The 13,783-nt window shown below is 41.2% G+C and overlaps 1 pseudogene; it reads left to right on the top strand.

The window, feature by feature from the left end:
• Window positions 1-10,936: 10,936 nt before the first annotated feature.
• On the top strand, window positions 10,937-12,320 carry LOC100614024 (S-adenosylmethionine decarboxylase proenzyme-like; annotated as a pseudogene).
• The last annotated feature ends 1,463 nt before the right edge of the window (window positions 12,321-13,783 follow it).

The following is a 13,783-nucleotide window of genomic DNA, read 5'->3' on the forward strand; positions in this document are numbered from 1 at the left end:
AGAACTTCAGCCAAATTAAATTTAAAGGAGTTTAATTGAGCAATGAACCATTCATGAATCGGGCAGACCCCAGAATCACAGCAGATTCACAGAGACTCCAGGGGTGCCTTGTGGTCAGAACAAATTTATAGACAAAAAAGGTAAAGTGAAGTACAGGAATTGGAAATGAGGTACAGAAACAGTGAGATTGGTTACAGCTCAGCGTTTGCCTTATTTGAATGCAGTTTGAACATTCAGTAGTCTATGAGTGGTTGAAGTATGGCTGCTGGGATTGGCCACCACTCAGCTACTGTTACAGGTGCGTAGTTATTAAGTTAGGTTTTCAATTTTGCTTATTAAGTTAGATTACAGTTCATCCACAAAGACTCAAATATAGAAGTACGGAGTCTTTCTCAGGCCATATTTAGTTTGCTTTAACACGCTTAACATTTTTATAATATTTCACTTTTTAAATTTTGCGTTTGATTAAAAATTCTAATTTAATATAAGTTTTGCAAAGCATCATCTCTTTGAAGATCTTTTTTTATGCTACATGTTACCCATAATAGAAAAATAAAAACCAGAATATCTCACCTCCACTGGTTTGTTATACTCTCCTATCTCCTCTCCTCCTACCATTTATTATCAATTCTTTCTTTTTCTTTTTCTTTTTTTTTTTTTTTTGAAACAGTCTCACTCTGTAGCCCAGGCTGCAGTGCAGTGGGGTGACTTCAGCTCACTGCAACCTCTGCCTCATGGGTTCAAGTGATTCTCCTGCCTCAGCCTCCCAAGTAGCTGGGATTACAGGTGACCACCACCACACCTGGCTGATTTTGTATTTTTGATAGATGGGGTTTCACCATGTTGGACAGGCTGGTCTTGAACTCCTGGCCTCCAGTGATCTGCCTGCCTCAGACTCCCAAAGTAGCTGGGATTACAAGTGTGTGCCACCACACCCAGCTCATTCTCAACTATTTTACCACTTAAATGTGCACATGTTTCTAATGTTCCCTTGGCCCTCTCTCCTATTAACTCTAATGCTTTCTCTGTGTACAATGTTACTTGTGCTAGGACCACTCCCAAAGCTCAATCTCTAGCCCAGACCTCTCTCCTAAGCTCCAGACTCTTGCAGCCAGCTGCCTGCTGGTCATTGCCATTGAGATATCCACAAACATTTCCAGCCAAACATGAGAAAATTCTCTACTACCCTCCTTTTAGCTGTAGCAAAACGCTGGATGTTTCTTGAATGTATAGAGCAATTCCATACTTCCTTGCCTTTCGCATGCTTTTCCTTCAGTCTAGAATGCTCTCCCTGCTCTACCTTTTCTTTGCAAGCTTATGTTCATCCTCTAAGGTGTAGCTTTTGTCTCTTCCTCTGTGAAGTATTCTAGGAAGCCTTGTTCAACTCTTATTTCCTCAAGCTTAGCACAGTGCTGGCACATAACAAACGCTAAATAAAAGTTAGCTAGATCAATAAGCAGCAGCCACTGTGGAAGAAGACTGGACTGAATCCTGAGTCTGGCTGAGTACCCTTGGGATAGTTCAACTATAAAAAATATGGAGACAATAACTATTTAACAGGCCATTGTGAAGAGGAGAAGAGAATTTATGTAAAGAATATAGCCCAGAGTCTAGCCCATCATAGGTTTTAAAAAATGCATCTGACTTTTGGCAAGGGTGCGAAAGCAATTCAATGAAGGAAAGATAGTCTTTTCAACAAATGGTACTAATACAGTTGGACATCTGTAGTCAAACAAAAATGAACCTCAACCTAAGTCTCACAGATTTTTACAGTAAAGTCAGGATGGAATACACAGTTACATGTAAAACCATAAAACTTTCAGAAAAAAGTAGGATAAAATCTCCAGGACCTAGGAATAGTCTTGACACCAAAAGCGTTATTTTTTTACCTTATTTATGTTGAAGGACTAAAAAAGCATTATTTATAAAGGGAAAAACTGATAAACTAAACCTTGTCAAGAAAAAAAAAAAAGGCCAGGTGCTGTGGCTCACTCCTGTAATCCCAGCACTTTGGGAGGCCAAGATGAGCGGATTACTTGAGGTCAGGAGTTCGAGACCATCCTGGCCAACATGGTGAAACCTCATCTCTACTAAAAATACAAAAATTAGCTGGGCATGGTGGCAGGCGCCTATAATCCCAGCTACTCGAGAGGCTGAGGCAGGAGAATCGCCTGAACCCAGGAGGCAGAGGTTGCAGTGAGCCAAGACTGCGCCACTGCACTCTAGCCTGGGCAAAAGACTGAGACTCCGTCTCAAAACAAGAAACAAAACAAACCAAAAGCAAAAAAAAATTTAGCTCTGCAAAAGAGTCAATCAGTTATATATATATAAATTTACGTATATTTAAGAAATATATAAATATATATTTAAGAAATATATAAATATTTAAGAAAATATTTAAGAAATATTTTCTTTTTTTAAGAAATACATATTTAAGAAATATATATATATATATTTCTTAAAAACTCTTAAAACCTAACAGCAAAACAAAATTCAAATAGAAAATGGGCAAAAGGTATAAAGAGACGTTTCACAGAAGAGGAATATAAGCACATAAAAAGATGATCAACATTATTCGCCATTAAGGAAGGGAAAATTAAAACTCAATGAGACAACACTACATATCTATAAGAAAGCCTAAACAGGGCTGGGCACAGTGGCTTATGCCTGTAATCCCAGCAGTTTAGGAGGCCGAGGTGGGCAGATTGCTTGAGCTCACAAGTTCGAGACCAGCCTGGGCAATATGGCGAAACCCCATCTCTACAAAAAATACAAAAATTAGCTGGGCATGGTGGCATGTGCCTGTAGTTTCAGCTACTCAGGAGGCTGAGGTGGGAAGATGGCTTGGGCCTGAGAGGCAGAGGTTGCAGTGAGCTAGGACCCAGGATTGTACCACTACACTCCAGCCTGGGTGATAGAGCCAGACCTTGTCCCAAAAAAAAAAAAAAAAAAAAAAAAAATGCCTAAAATGAAAAATAGCGATAATATCAAAATCTGGCAAGGGTGGGGAAAAACTGTATTATTCATACATTGCTGCTGAGAGTATAAAATGATATAGTCGAACTGGAAAACAGTTTGATGGTTTCTTTAAAAAACCTGTAACTACCATATGGTTCTACCATTTATACTCCCAGGCATTTGTCACAAAGAAACAAAAATGTATGTTCACACAAAAACCTGTACATAATTGTTCATAGTAGCTTTATTCATAAGAGCCAAAAACTGGAAACGGCCCATATGTCCTTCAACAGGTGAATGGTTAAACAGACTGTTATACATGCTTACCATGGAAGACTACTCAGCAATGAAAATGAATGAACTACTGAAGTACTCAACAACTTGGATCGCTCCCCAGAGAATTATGCTAAGAGGGAAAAGCCAATCTTAAAAGATTACATACTTACTATTCCATTTACGTAACATTCTCTTTTATTTGTAGAAATGAAGGTCTCATTATGTTGTCCAGGCTGGTCTCAAATTCCTGGCCTCTGGTGGTCCTCCTGCCTCAGTCTCCCAAAGTGCTATAATCTATAATTATAGATTATATAGCTATATATACATTATACATTATATTTAATATATAATGTATATATATAAGTATATGTATTATTATATATATTTATAATGTGTATATATATAGTTGTTGTTGTTGAGACCAAATCTCCCTATGTCACCCAGGCTGGAGTGTAGTGGTTCAATCTCGGCTTACACCAACCTCCACCTCCTGGGTTCAAGCAATTCTCCCACTTCAGGATCCCAAGTAGCTGGGACTATAGACATCTGCCACCATGCCCAGCTAATTTTTGCATTTTTAGTAGAGACAGGGTTTCACCATGTTGGCCAGAGTAGTCTTCAACTCCTGGCCTCAAGCAATCCGCCTGCCTTGGCCTCCCAAACTGCTGGGACTACAGGCATGAGCCACTGCACCTGGCCCACTATATAATATTCTTGAAAAAACGAAGTTATCGAAATAGAGAACAGATTGGTAGTTGCCAGAGTTTGAGGAGGGGATGAGGGTAAAAGAGATGTAGCTGTGGCTATAAAAGGCCAACCCGAGAAATCCTTGTGGTGATAGAAATGTTCTGTATCTTGATTACATCAATGTCAATACCCTGGTTATGATATTGTACTATAGTTTTGCAAAATATTACCCTTAGGGGAAACTGGGTAGAGCCTACAGGGGGGGATCTCTCTGTATTATTTCATACAACTGCATGTGAATCTCCAATTATCTCAAAATAAAATGTTTAATTAAAAAAATAAGCCTGACAGGTGTAGTAAAATAGTAATGGCAGACTCTAGGTGGTAGATACACAGGGAAGTATATAAAATTCTTTCAAATTTGCTGTTTTTTTAATGTTTCTTTGTAAAATTAGAAAAAAAAAGGTTAAGTATTGTAATTATTCTGAGACTAAGTCCCTCACTCTCACAACCAAAAAATACAAGTAAGGTACATTGGGTACATTCAGCTTACTGAAAGTATTCATTAGTGCCTCTTTTCCTGTGGCATAAATTTTTCAAATGAATTGCCTGTAGATTAAGAAAGCAATTTCATGAAATCATTTCTTATCAGTGGAAGCAAACATTGAAGGTTCAGGATGCCATCCTGAATTTGGGATAAAGAGGTTTTTCATCTCCCTTACCCCACACCTCATCTTTAGTCAGTGTTTTCAACATTCATTTGGCATGTTAATTGTCAAATTCCCCTTTCAAGTGATCTTTTTATCTGATAGAGTGTCCAAGGTACTCTAAAGATTGCATTGCTGGCACACTCTACTGTTAGGTGACAGTTTAGGCACTACATCCCTCTGTAGTGGCTTTTGAGTAGACAACAAATTGTAGGAATTTATAGCATTAACTCAAAAATTTTAGAAAGCCTCAGGGAACAATTAATTTCAGTGTTTAAACTTGTCAGACCTGAAAAGTAACTATAAATTCATATTGATGATTACGGATTCTTTGTTTCTTAATCTCCACAATGGGCTCAAGAGTCCAAAAGCATAAATCATGCCACCTTAGGACAGTAAGAATAGTTACTTTCTGTGTAATATTTCAGTTTACACACCACCTTGACATGTATTACCTGATTTAATCACTTTAATAACTCGGAAGAAGGTTCTATTATTCCTGGGTTTTTTGTTGTTGTTGTTGTTGTTGTTGTTTGAGATGGAGTCTCACTCTGTTGCCCAGGCTGGAGTGCAGTGGTGCAACCTCCACCTCCCAGGTTCAAGCGATTCTCCTGCCTCAGCCCCCGGAATAGCTGGGACCACAGGCACACGCCACCATGCCCAGCTAATTTTTGTATTTTTTAGTAGATATGAGGTTTCACCATATTGGCCAGGCTGGTCTCAAACTCCTGACTTCATGATCCGCCCACCTCGGCCTCCCAAAGTGCTGGGATTACAGGTGTGAGCCACTGCGCCCAGCCTGTTCCTGTTTTAAGGTGAAGAAACAATGGCTTAGGGTAAACTGATACATCTGAAGTCACAACAACAAGAATTAGAGCTGAGACTTAACTGTAGGTCTTTTGGTTCTGAGTTCAATGATTCTGGTGGGAAAGAGTATCCTCTGAGAGGGGATGCTAAAATGACTTCCCTGTGGGAATGAAGGTACCAAGAGAAGCAAGGAAAACAGAAGCCCCTTTATAGAGAGAAAGAGGGCGTCCTCTGTGAACATCAAGTCCCTCTCATTTTTCCCTCCCCATTCATTTTCCTGGATTATCCTACTAATCCTTAATTTTATTTGAGATGAGACCTTTACACAGAAGCCTTTCCAGACCATCCAAGGTTAAGTGCCCTTCCGTAAGACTCAAGTTTTAACATTATTATAGTGTTTATCACTCTCTGTCTTAGTCTGTTTGGGCTGCTATACCAAAATGTTATAAACTGGGTCATCTATAAACAACAGAAACTTATTTCTCACAGTTCTTGAGGCTGGGAAGTCCAAGATCAAGGTAGCAGCAGACTTGTTGTCTGGTGAGGGACTGTGTCCTCAAAGACAGCTATTATCTCACATGGGGAAGAAGCAAGGTATCTCTCTGGGTCTCTTTTTATAAGGATACTAATCCCTTTCATGAGGACTCTGCCCTCATGACCTGCTCACCTCCCAATACCCAAGGTATTGGGTATAGGTATTACCCCCGATACCATCACCTTGGGGGTTAGGATTTTAATATATTAATTTTGCAGGGACATAAACATTTGGTTCACTGCATTCCATATTATTTCCTATTTGTATAATTCCTGCACTGAAGTGCAAGCTGCTTGAAGATGGATATTTTATCTTATTCATTGGCATGTCATCAACACCTAACAGAGTGTCTGGCTTTCTTAGGCAGTCAGAATATACTTGTTAAAAGGAAGGAAAGCATTGTGAATATTCTGTAGGAGTTGAAATAGAAAAAAGATACTGGGTTTTGACCACATGCCAACAAAAAGAGCAGTTAATAGATTGAACGAGAGAAATAGGGAAACAAAATGTGCCAGTGGCAAAAGCCTGCTTGCTGACATTTATACATTAAACATTGATGTTCCTGTCTTTTTAAGTGCCAAATTTGGAATCTGTACATTACTTGGACTCTGTACATCATCTGATTAATGAGCATTTCCAGACATTACATTACCTTGCTGCTGGTCAGCAAGCACTCAGTTCAGTTAGTTGAATTGTGCTATTAGTAGTATATTGCATGTTCTAATTATTCATTCAGAACTTCCTCTAAACTTTTCAACACCAACATCTCATGGTCTGACCACAACTTTCTTTTCAACTCCCTTATTTCTGTGTCTTGATTCCTTTTTCCTTCCAATCTGTCTATCTTCCATCTTCAACCCTTTCTCTGTCTAGTCTAAGCCATGAACAGCCTCTCAACCCCTTCTGTCTTAATCCTTCTGTCTTAAACTACATAACAAAATTACATTCCCACTAACAGGTTTCCCAATGCCTATATCAAGTTGTCAAGAGTTGCTAGAGAGAAGCCAGGTGCAGTGGCTCATGCTTGTAATACCAACACTGGGAGGCCAAGGTGAGTAGATTGCTTGCGGCCAGGAGTTTGAGACCAGCCTGGGCAACATGACAAAACCCCTTCTCTACTAAAAAAAAAAAAAAAAAAAAAAAATAGCCAGGCATGGTGGTGCATGCCTGTAATCCCAGCCTCTTGGGAGGCTGAAGCACAAGAATTGCTGGAACCCAGGAGGCGGAGGTTGCAGTGAGCTAACATCGTGCCATTGCACTCCAGCCTGGGCCACCAAGCAAGACTGTCTCAAAAAAAAGGGGGAGTTGCTAGAGAGAAATCACAAAATGGTCCAGAGTGTTGCCCCTGCAAATCTCTACTTTCCAACCTCAACTGGACCTCTGCACCACCCAATAGTTTTCCTAGGATCACACTCCTCCCAGAGCAGCTTTTGCAACTGTTGTCACTTTCCTCAAGTCCTCTTTTTTTACATCCCCACCCTCACTTTCCTTCTTTTTCACTGAGAACATGGAGAGCATCTTGTTTCCAACATTCTCTTTTCCTGCAGTATCTGCATCTCTTTCCATTTCTCAGTGAAACAGAGTTTCTCCCATCCAAAGTTACTCCTGCTGCCTGTACTTTGAATTTGCGAGCTGCCACCTCCTTCAGTCCTTTCCTCCCTTGATTTCCCCTTTTCCCTGATGTAGTCCTTCGCCTCATTGTCTTTAGCTGACATATTTATGTTTATGTAATTTTAAAAAAAAACTCTAATAGCAACAGAAACTTCTTTAATACACTTGCATTGCAAACTAGTTCCATATCTCTTTCTTTTATTTCACAATCAAGCTTAGACAAAGCTGTCTACACTCACTGTTTATGTTTCCTGGTACTGACAATTGCTGGTTTCCAAATCATTCACAAATTTATATTATTCCAAATGCTAGTACGATTGGGAGGCCTATTTATTTATTTATTGTGAGAAATATAATTCAAGAAGAATGGAATGTTTGCATCAATGTGATCCATTTATTCTGGAGACAAAGTGTAGCATATTGTTTAAGCTTGTAGACTATGTATTTAGAACTGAGTAGCTCACTATTTGTGTGATCTTAGGCAAGTTAATTTACATGTCTGAGCCCCAGTATTTTTATACAAATAAAATAGGTAAGCAATAATGCCTACTTTATAGGGTTGTTTTGAAGATCAAATTGATGCAGGCAAACCCAAAAATTGGGGCTCTTGGCTTCAGGTAGGAAGGAAAGAATTCAAGGGTGGTGACAGAGTAAAGTAAAAGCAAAGCAAGTTTATTAGAACAACAGAGAACAGGAAAATGGCTGCTCCATAGACAGAGCAGGGCTACCCCATTGGCAGAGTAGCACCCATGGATTGCTGACTAACAATATTTATAGCTAATCCTTAATTATATGCTAAATAAGGGGTGGGTTATTCACAAATTTTCTTTGAAAGGGATGGGGAGTTCCTAGAACCAAGGGTTCCTCCCCTTTTAAACCATATAAGGGACACATTTTTAAGCAGTAAAGTGCTCAAAATGTAAAAGAAGACAATGCCCCTGAGAAATGGGTCAGAACTGAGAGGCTGACTCATATCCAATAAGGACTCAATATTGTTACCTGCTATGTAAAGGTAACAGAAGCTCCTCTGTGGAGATAGTAAGGTGTCCAGTGGGAGCTGTGGGGGATCTCAGGCCCCATGAGTCCTCTGTTCTCTTGGCTATTATGGGTTTGGTTGACCCCCTCAGAGCCTGGGGCAGCCCTTTTCCAGTGGTCCTCTTGCTTACAGAGGGCACACTGACTTTGGCTCAGGGGCCACTAAGTCAGGCTCTCATTTATGCATCCCAGATGCCAATCTCATGGCACTTCCTCAAGATGTGTAACTCTGAGGTGGTAGGGGGCTCAAGGCAGCCACCAGGAACTGTGTGTTTTGACTATTTCTTTTGGTTTTCTCTGCCTCCTCTGCCCTGTTCCTACTGTTGTAAACTCCAAAGGCCATGTTTAAGAGTTGGCCTGGCCAGGTGTGGTGGCTTACACCTGTAATCCCAGCTCTTTGGGAGGCTGAAGCAGGCAGATCACTTGAGGTCAGGAGTTCGAGACCAGCCCGGCCAATATGGTGAAACCCGTCTCTACTAAAAATACTAAAAAATTAGCTGGACGTGGTGGTGTATGTCTATAGTCCCAGCTACTCGGGAGGCTGAGTCAGGAGAATCATTTGAACCCAGGAAGCAGAGGTTGCAGTGAGCCGAGATCACGCCACTGCACTCCAGCCTGGGCAACAGAGTGAGACTCCGTCCCAAAAAAAAAAAAGAGTTGGCCCATGGGGGTTTGAAGTGTCGTTTCTGCCTTATGTAACTTCCTTCTAATCTCAAGGAAAGACTGAGTAATAAAATGCATACCCAGGAAAGCATACCTTTCCAGGGAGTCTGGGTCTGTATTAGCATAATTCCTGAGTGCCTCAACCAGACAGCCCTGAAATAAAGCAAGATTTCCATCCTTTTCAAAGTTACATCTCTAATCGTGTCATAATTAGCTGGCTTAACCGCACACTTTTTCATGCTTTCTATTAAACAAGTTACCATGTGATTTCTGCATTCAAAATCTTGGCAACTCCTCTGGTAATCTCTTTGAGGCTCCAGATCTGGAACTGCATCTCCCCCCATATGATAAATGGCATGGCCTTGGTTATAAGCATTCTACCTGCATTTTTACGGCAGTACCCAAAATCATTTGTTTATCCTCTATGATAGAGCAGGTGGACAATATTTGCAAGTCATGCCAAGTTAAGTCAAAGGACATGGTCAACTTAACAAACTTCTCTACAAACTTCCCTGCATCTCCTCTTAAAAACCAGCTACATTTCTCCTTGCATAAAGCCAAATCAGATATAGAAAAAAAAAAACACATGTATTCTGATTGCCCAGTCATCTCTATCAGCTACCTCTCACAATGAACATAGGTTCAGTTTTAGGGGCTGATATGAGACCCCACTCCTGGTGATACTGGTTGGGCTTACTTCCTTGGGCAGGACGAGATATAGGCTTGGGATAGTTTAATAAGGGGAAGGGGAGGTGGAATCCTGTGCTGTGGAACTGGTGAGATCACCCTCCTCAGAACTGGGGGACTGAAGAGACTTCAGGTTGGGGAGCCCATGGGCCTTCTATGGGGAGTAGCTAGGAGGGGATTATCTAGGGTATCTAGTGTGGCTTTTTGGTGTCTGGATGTAACATGAGCAAGGCACATTCTACAGGTGTCCCTTAAGTCAGGCTCCTAGTAGAGAGCCATAAGAGCCTGTACATAAGGGATTTCTCTTCATTCTCCTTCCTTTTTACAGAATAAGTTGAATTGTAAAATAGTATTATAATGTAACAAACCATTTTTAGGCCAAATTTCTTGGTCTCTTAATTTGTATTGAACCCAAACTGTGTTGCAGTAGAAAATGAGTCTCGGCTTATACAGTATGGCCGGCCACGTTAGCTAGCATTCGCTCTACTCTCTCTGACAGGGAAGCAGCGGAATACAAGAGACTGAACTGTATCTGCCTCTGTTTCCAAAAGATTCACGTTCAACTTTCACTCACACAAAGCCGGGAAAATTTTACTTTTTTTTTTTTTTTTAGACAGAGTCTCGCTCTGTCACCAGACTGGAGTGCAGTGGCTTGATCTCGGCTCACTGCAACCTCCGCCTCCCAGGTTCAAGCGATTCTCCTGGCTCAGTCTCCCAAGTAGCTGGAATTACAGGCACCCACTACCATGCCCAGCTAATTTTTGTATTTTTAGTAGAGACGGGGTTTCACCATGTTGGTCAGGATGGTCTCGATCTCCTGACCTCGTGATTCGCCCGCCTCGGCCTCCCAAAGTGATGGGATTACAGGCGTGAGCCACTGCGTCCGGTCATTTTATTAGTCTTTAAAAAAAAAAAAAGGAACCTGAACTTTTGTAACACAGCTGGAACAATTCACAGCAGCCGCGGCAGCAGCAGCAGCAGAATAAAAGGTTTAATTTAGTTGATTTTCTGTGGTTGTGGATTGTTCGCCAGTCTCATGGTGATGGAAGCTGTACATTTTTCCGAAGGGACCGAGAAGCTGCTGGAGGTTTGGTTCTCCTGGCAGCAGCCCAATGCAAACCAAGGATCTGGGGATCTTCGCACTATCCCAAGATCTGAGTGGGACTTTTTTTTTTTTTTTTTTTTTTTTTTGAGACGGAGTCTCACTGTGTCGCCCAGGCTGGAGTGCAGTGGCACTATCTCGGCTCACTGCAACCTCGGTCTCCCAAGCTCACGCCATTCTCCTGCCTCAGCCTCATGAGTAGCTGGGACTACAGGCGCCCGCCACCACGCCCGGCTCATTTTTCGTATTTTTAGTAGAGACGGGGTTTCACCCTGTTAGCCAGGATGGTCTCGATCTCCTGACCTCGTGATCTGCCTGCCTCAGCCTCCCAAAGTGCTGGGATTACAGGCGTGAGCCACCGCGCCCGGCCAAGTGGGACATACTTTTGAAGGATGTGCAACGTTCAATGATAAGTGTGACAAAAACTGACAACCAGGAAGCTTGTGTACTCAGTGAGAGTAGCATGTTTGTCTCCAAGAAACGTTTCATTTTGAAGACACGTGGTACCACTCTCTTGCTGAAAGCGCTGGTTCCCCTGTTGAAGCTTGCTAGGCATTACAGTGGGTTTGACTCAATTCAAAGCTTCTTTTATTCTTGTGAGAATTTCATGAAGCCTTCCCCCTAAGGGTACCTACACTAGAATTTCCAGGAAGAAACAGACTTTCTTAATGCAATTTTCCCAAATGGAGCAGCATATTGTATGGGAAGTATGAATTCTGACTGTTGGTACTTATGTACTCTGGATTTCCCAGAAAGGTAATCAGTCAGCCAGATCAAACCCTGGAAAATTTGATGAGTGGGCTTGACGCAGCAGTTATGGACCAGTTCTACATGAAAGATGGCGTTACTGCAAAGGATGTCATTTGTGAGAGTGGAATTCACAACCTGATACCAGGTTCTGTCATTAATGCCACAAATGTTCAACCCTTATGGGTATTCGATGAATGGAATGAAATCAGATGGAACTTATTGGACTATCCGCATCACTCCAGAACCAGAATCTTTTTATGTTAGCTTTGAAACAAACTTAAGTCACCTCCTATGATGACCTGATCAGGAAAGCTATGGAAGTCTTCAAGCCAGGAAAATTTGTGATCACTTTGTTAATCAGAGTTCTAAATGTCACGCCGTGTTTTATTCACCTCAGAAGATTGAAGGTTTTAAGCGTCTTGATTGCCAGAGTGCTATGTTCAATGATTACAATTTTGTTTTTACCAGTTTTGCTAAGAAGCAGCAATAACAGCAGAGTTGATTAAGAAAAATGAAGAAAAAAATGCAAAAAGAGAACACACGTAAGAAGGTGGTGGATGCTTTCTAGATGTCGATGCTGGGGTCAGTGCTTTCCATAACCACCACAGTGTAGTTGCATAAAGCCCTATATGTAATGATAGTGTAATCATTTTGAATTGTATACATTATTATATCAAGGAAATAGATATCTTGCACGAATGTTCTCTTCTGTGTTTAGGTATTCTCTGCCACTCTTGCTGTGAAATTGAAGTGCATGTAGAAAAAACCTTTTACTATATGAAACTTTATAACACTTGTGAAAGGAATTCAATTTGGTTTATGCACAGCGTAATATTTCTCCAAGTATCATCCAAAATTCCCCACAGACAAAGCTTTCATCCTCATTAGGTGTTGGACTCAGCCTAACCGTCTAGGACTGTTCTATTAAATTGCTGCCAGAATTTTACATCCAGTTACCTCCACCTTCTAGAACATATTCTTTACTAATATTATTGAAACCAATTTCTACCTCATACAGAGGTTTTTTAAAACAGCAATTAAAGTTTTTCTTCCATGAAAAAAAAAAAAAGAAAGAAAATCGGTCTCTTTCTCTTTAAGAGAATTTGAATTTGATCCAATTGCTTTTGACACCCTAGCAGCAAGTCCTTTGAGATGCTTGCCATTGTCCCCATGTCTAACAAGGATCTCCACTAGACATAGAAGTTTTTCTAAATCTAGCAAGAGCCTAGTTAATTTTTCTTTCAAATGCCTACCTCCCTTTTCCCTCAAGAAAGGTCAGTAGGGCAATCACCACTAATTCCTGCAAAGAAGGCATAAGTACAGTTACCATGGCATAACGAAAATGAATTATGAGATATGAGTGGACAGTAGAGAGATGGATGGCTGCATCCACTAGCAAATGGAATGCAACAAAAGAGGACTGTTTGTTTGTTTGTTTGTTTGTTTGTTTTTGAGACGGAGTCTGGCTCTGTCCCCTAGGCTGGAGTGCAGTAGCACGATCTCAGCCCACTGCAAGCTCCGCCTCCCGGGTTCACGCCATTCTCCTGCCTCAGCCTCCCAAGTAGCTGGGACTACAGGTGCCCGCCACCACACCTGGCTAATTTTTTTGTATTTTTAGTAGAGACAGGGTTTCACCACATTGGCCAGGATGGTCTCAAACTCCTGACCTCGTGATCCGCCAGCCTTGGCCTCCCAAAGTGCTGGGATTACAGGCTTGAGCCACTGCACCCGGCCAAAAGAGGAGTTTTAATAAGCAAATTATTGAAGGAGAGATTAAAATAAGGAAATAGGATTCTTATAGTCTGAATTCCACAAAAAGTGAAGAAAGCATTTTGGAGAAAAAATGGGATGACAAAGACAACAAGAAAAAATGAGACCAAGATCCCCCAAGGATGGGACTCTAACCCACAATCCTAGAGGGGATACCTAGATCCCTCTAGAGTGGGACTCTAACCCACAATCTTA

This window comes from Pan troglodytes, chromosome 4 (genome assembly GCF_028858775.2).
Source record: "Pan troglodytes isolate AG18354 chromosome 4, NHGRI_mPanTro3-v2.0_pri, whole genome shotgun sequence".
NCBI lineage: Eukaryota > Metazoa > Chordata > Mammalia > Primates > Hominidae > Pan > Pan troglodytes.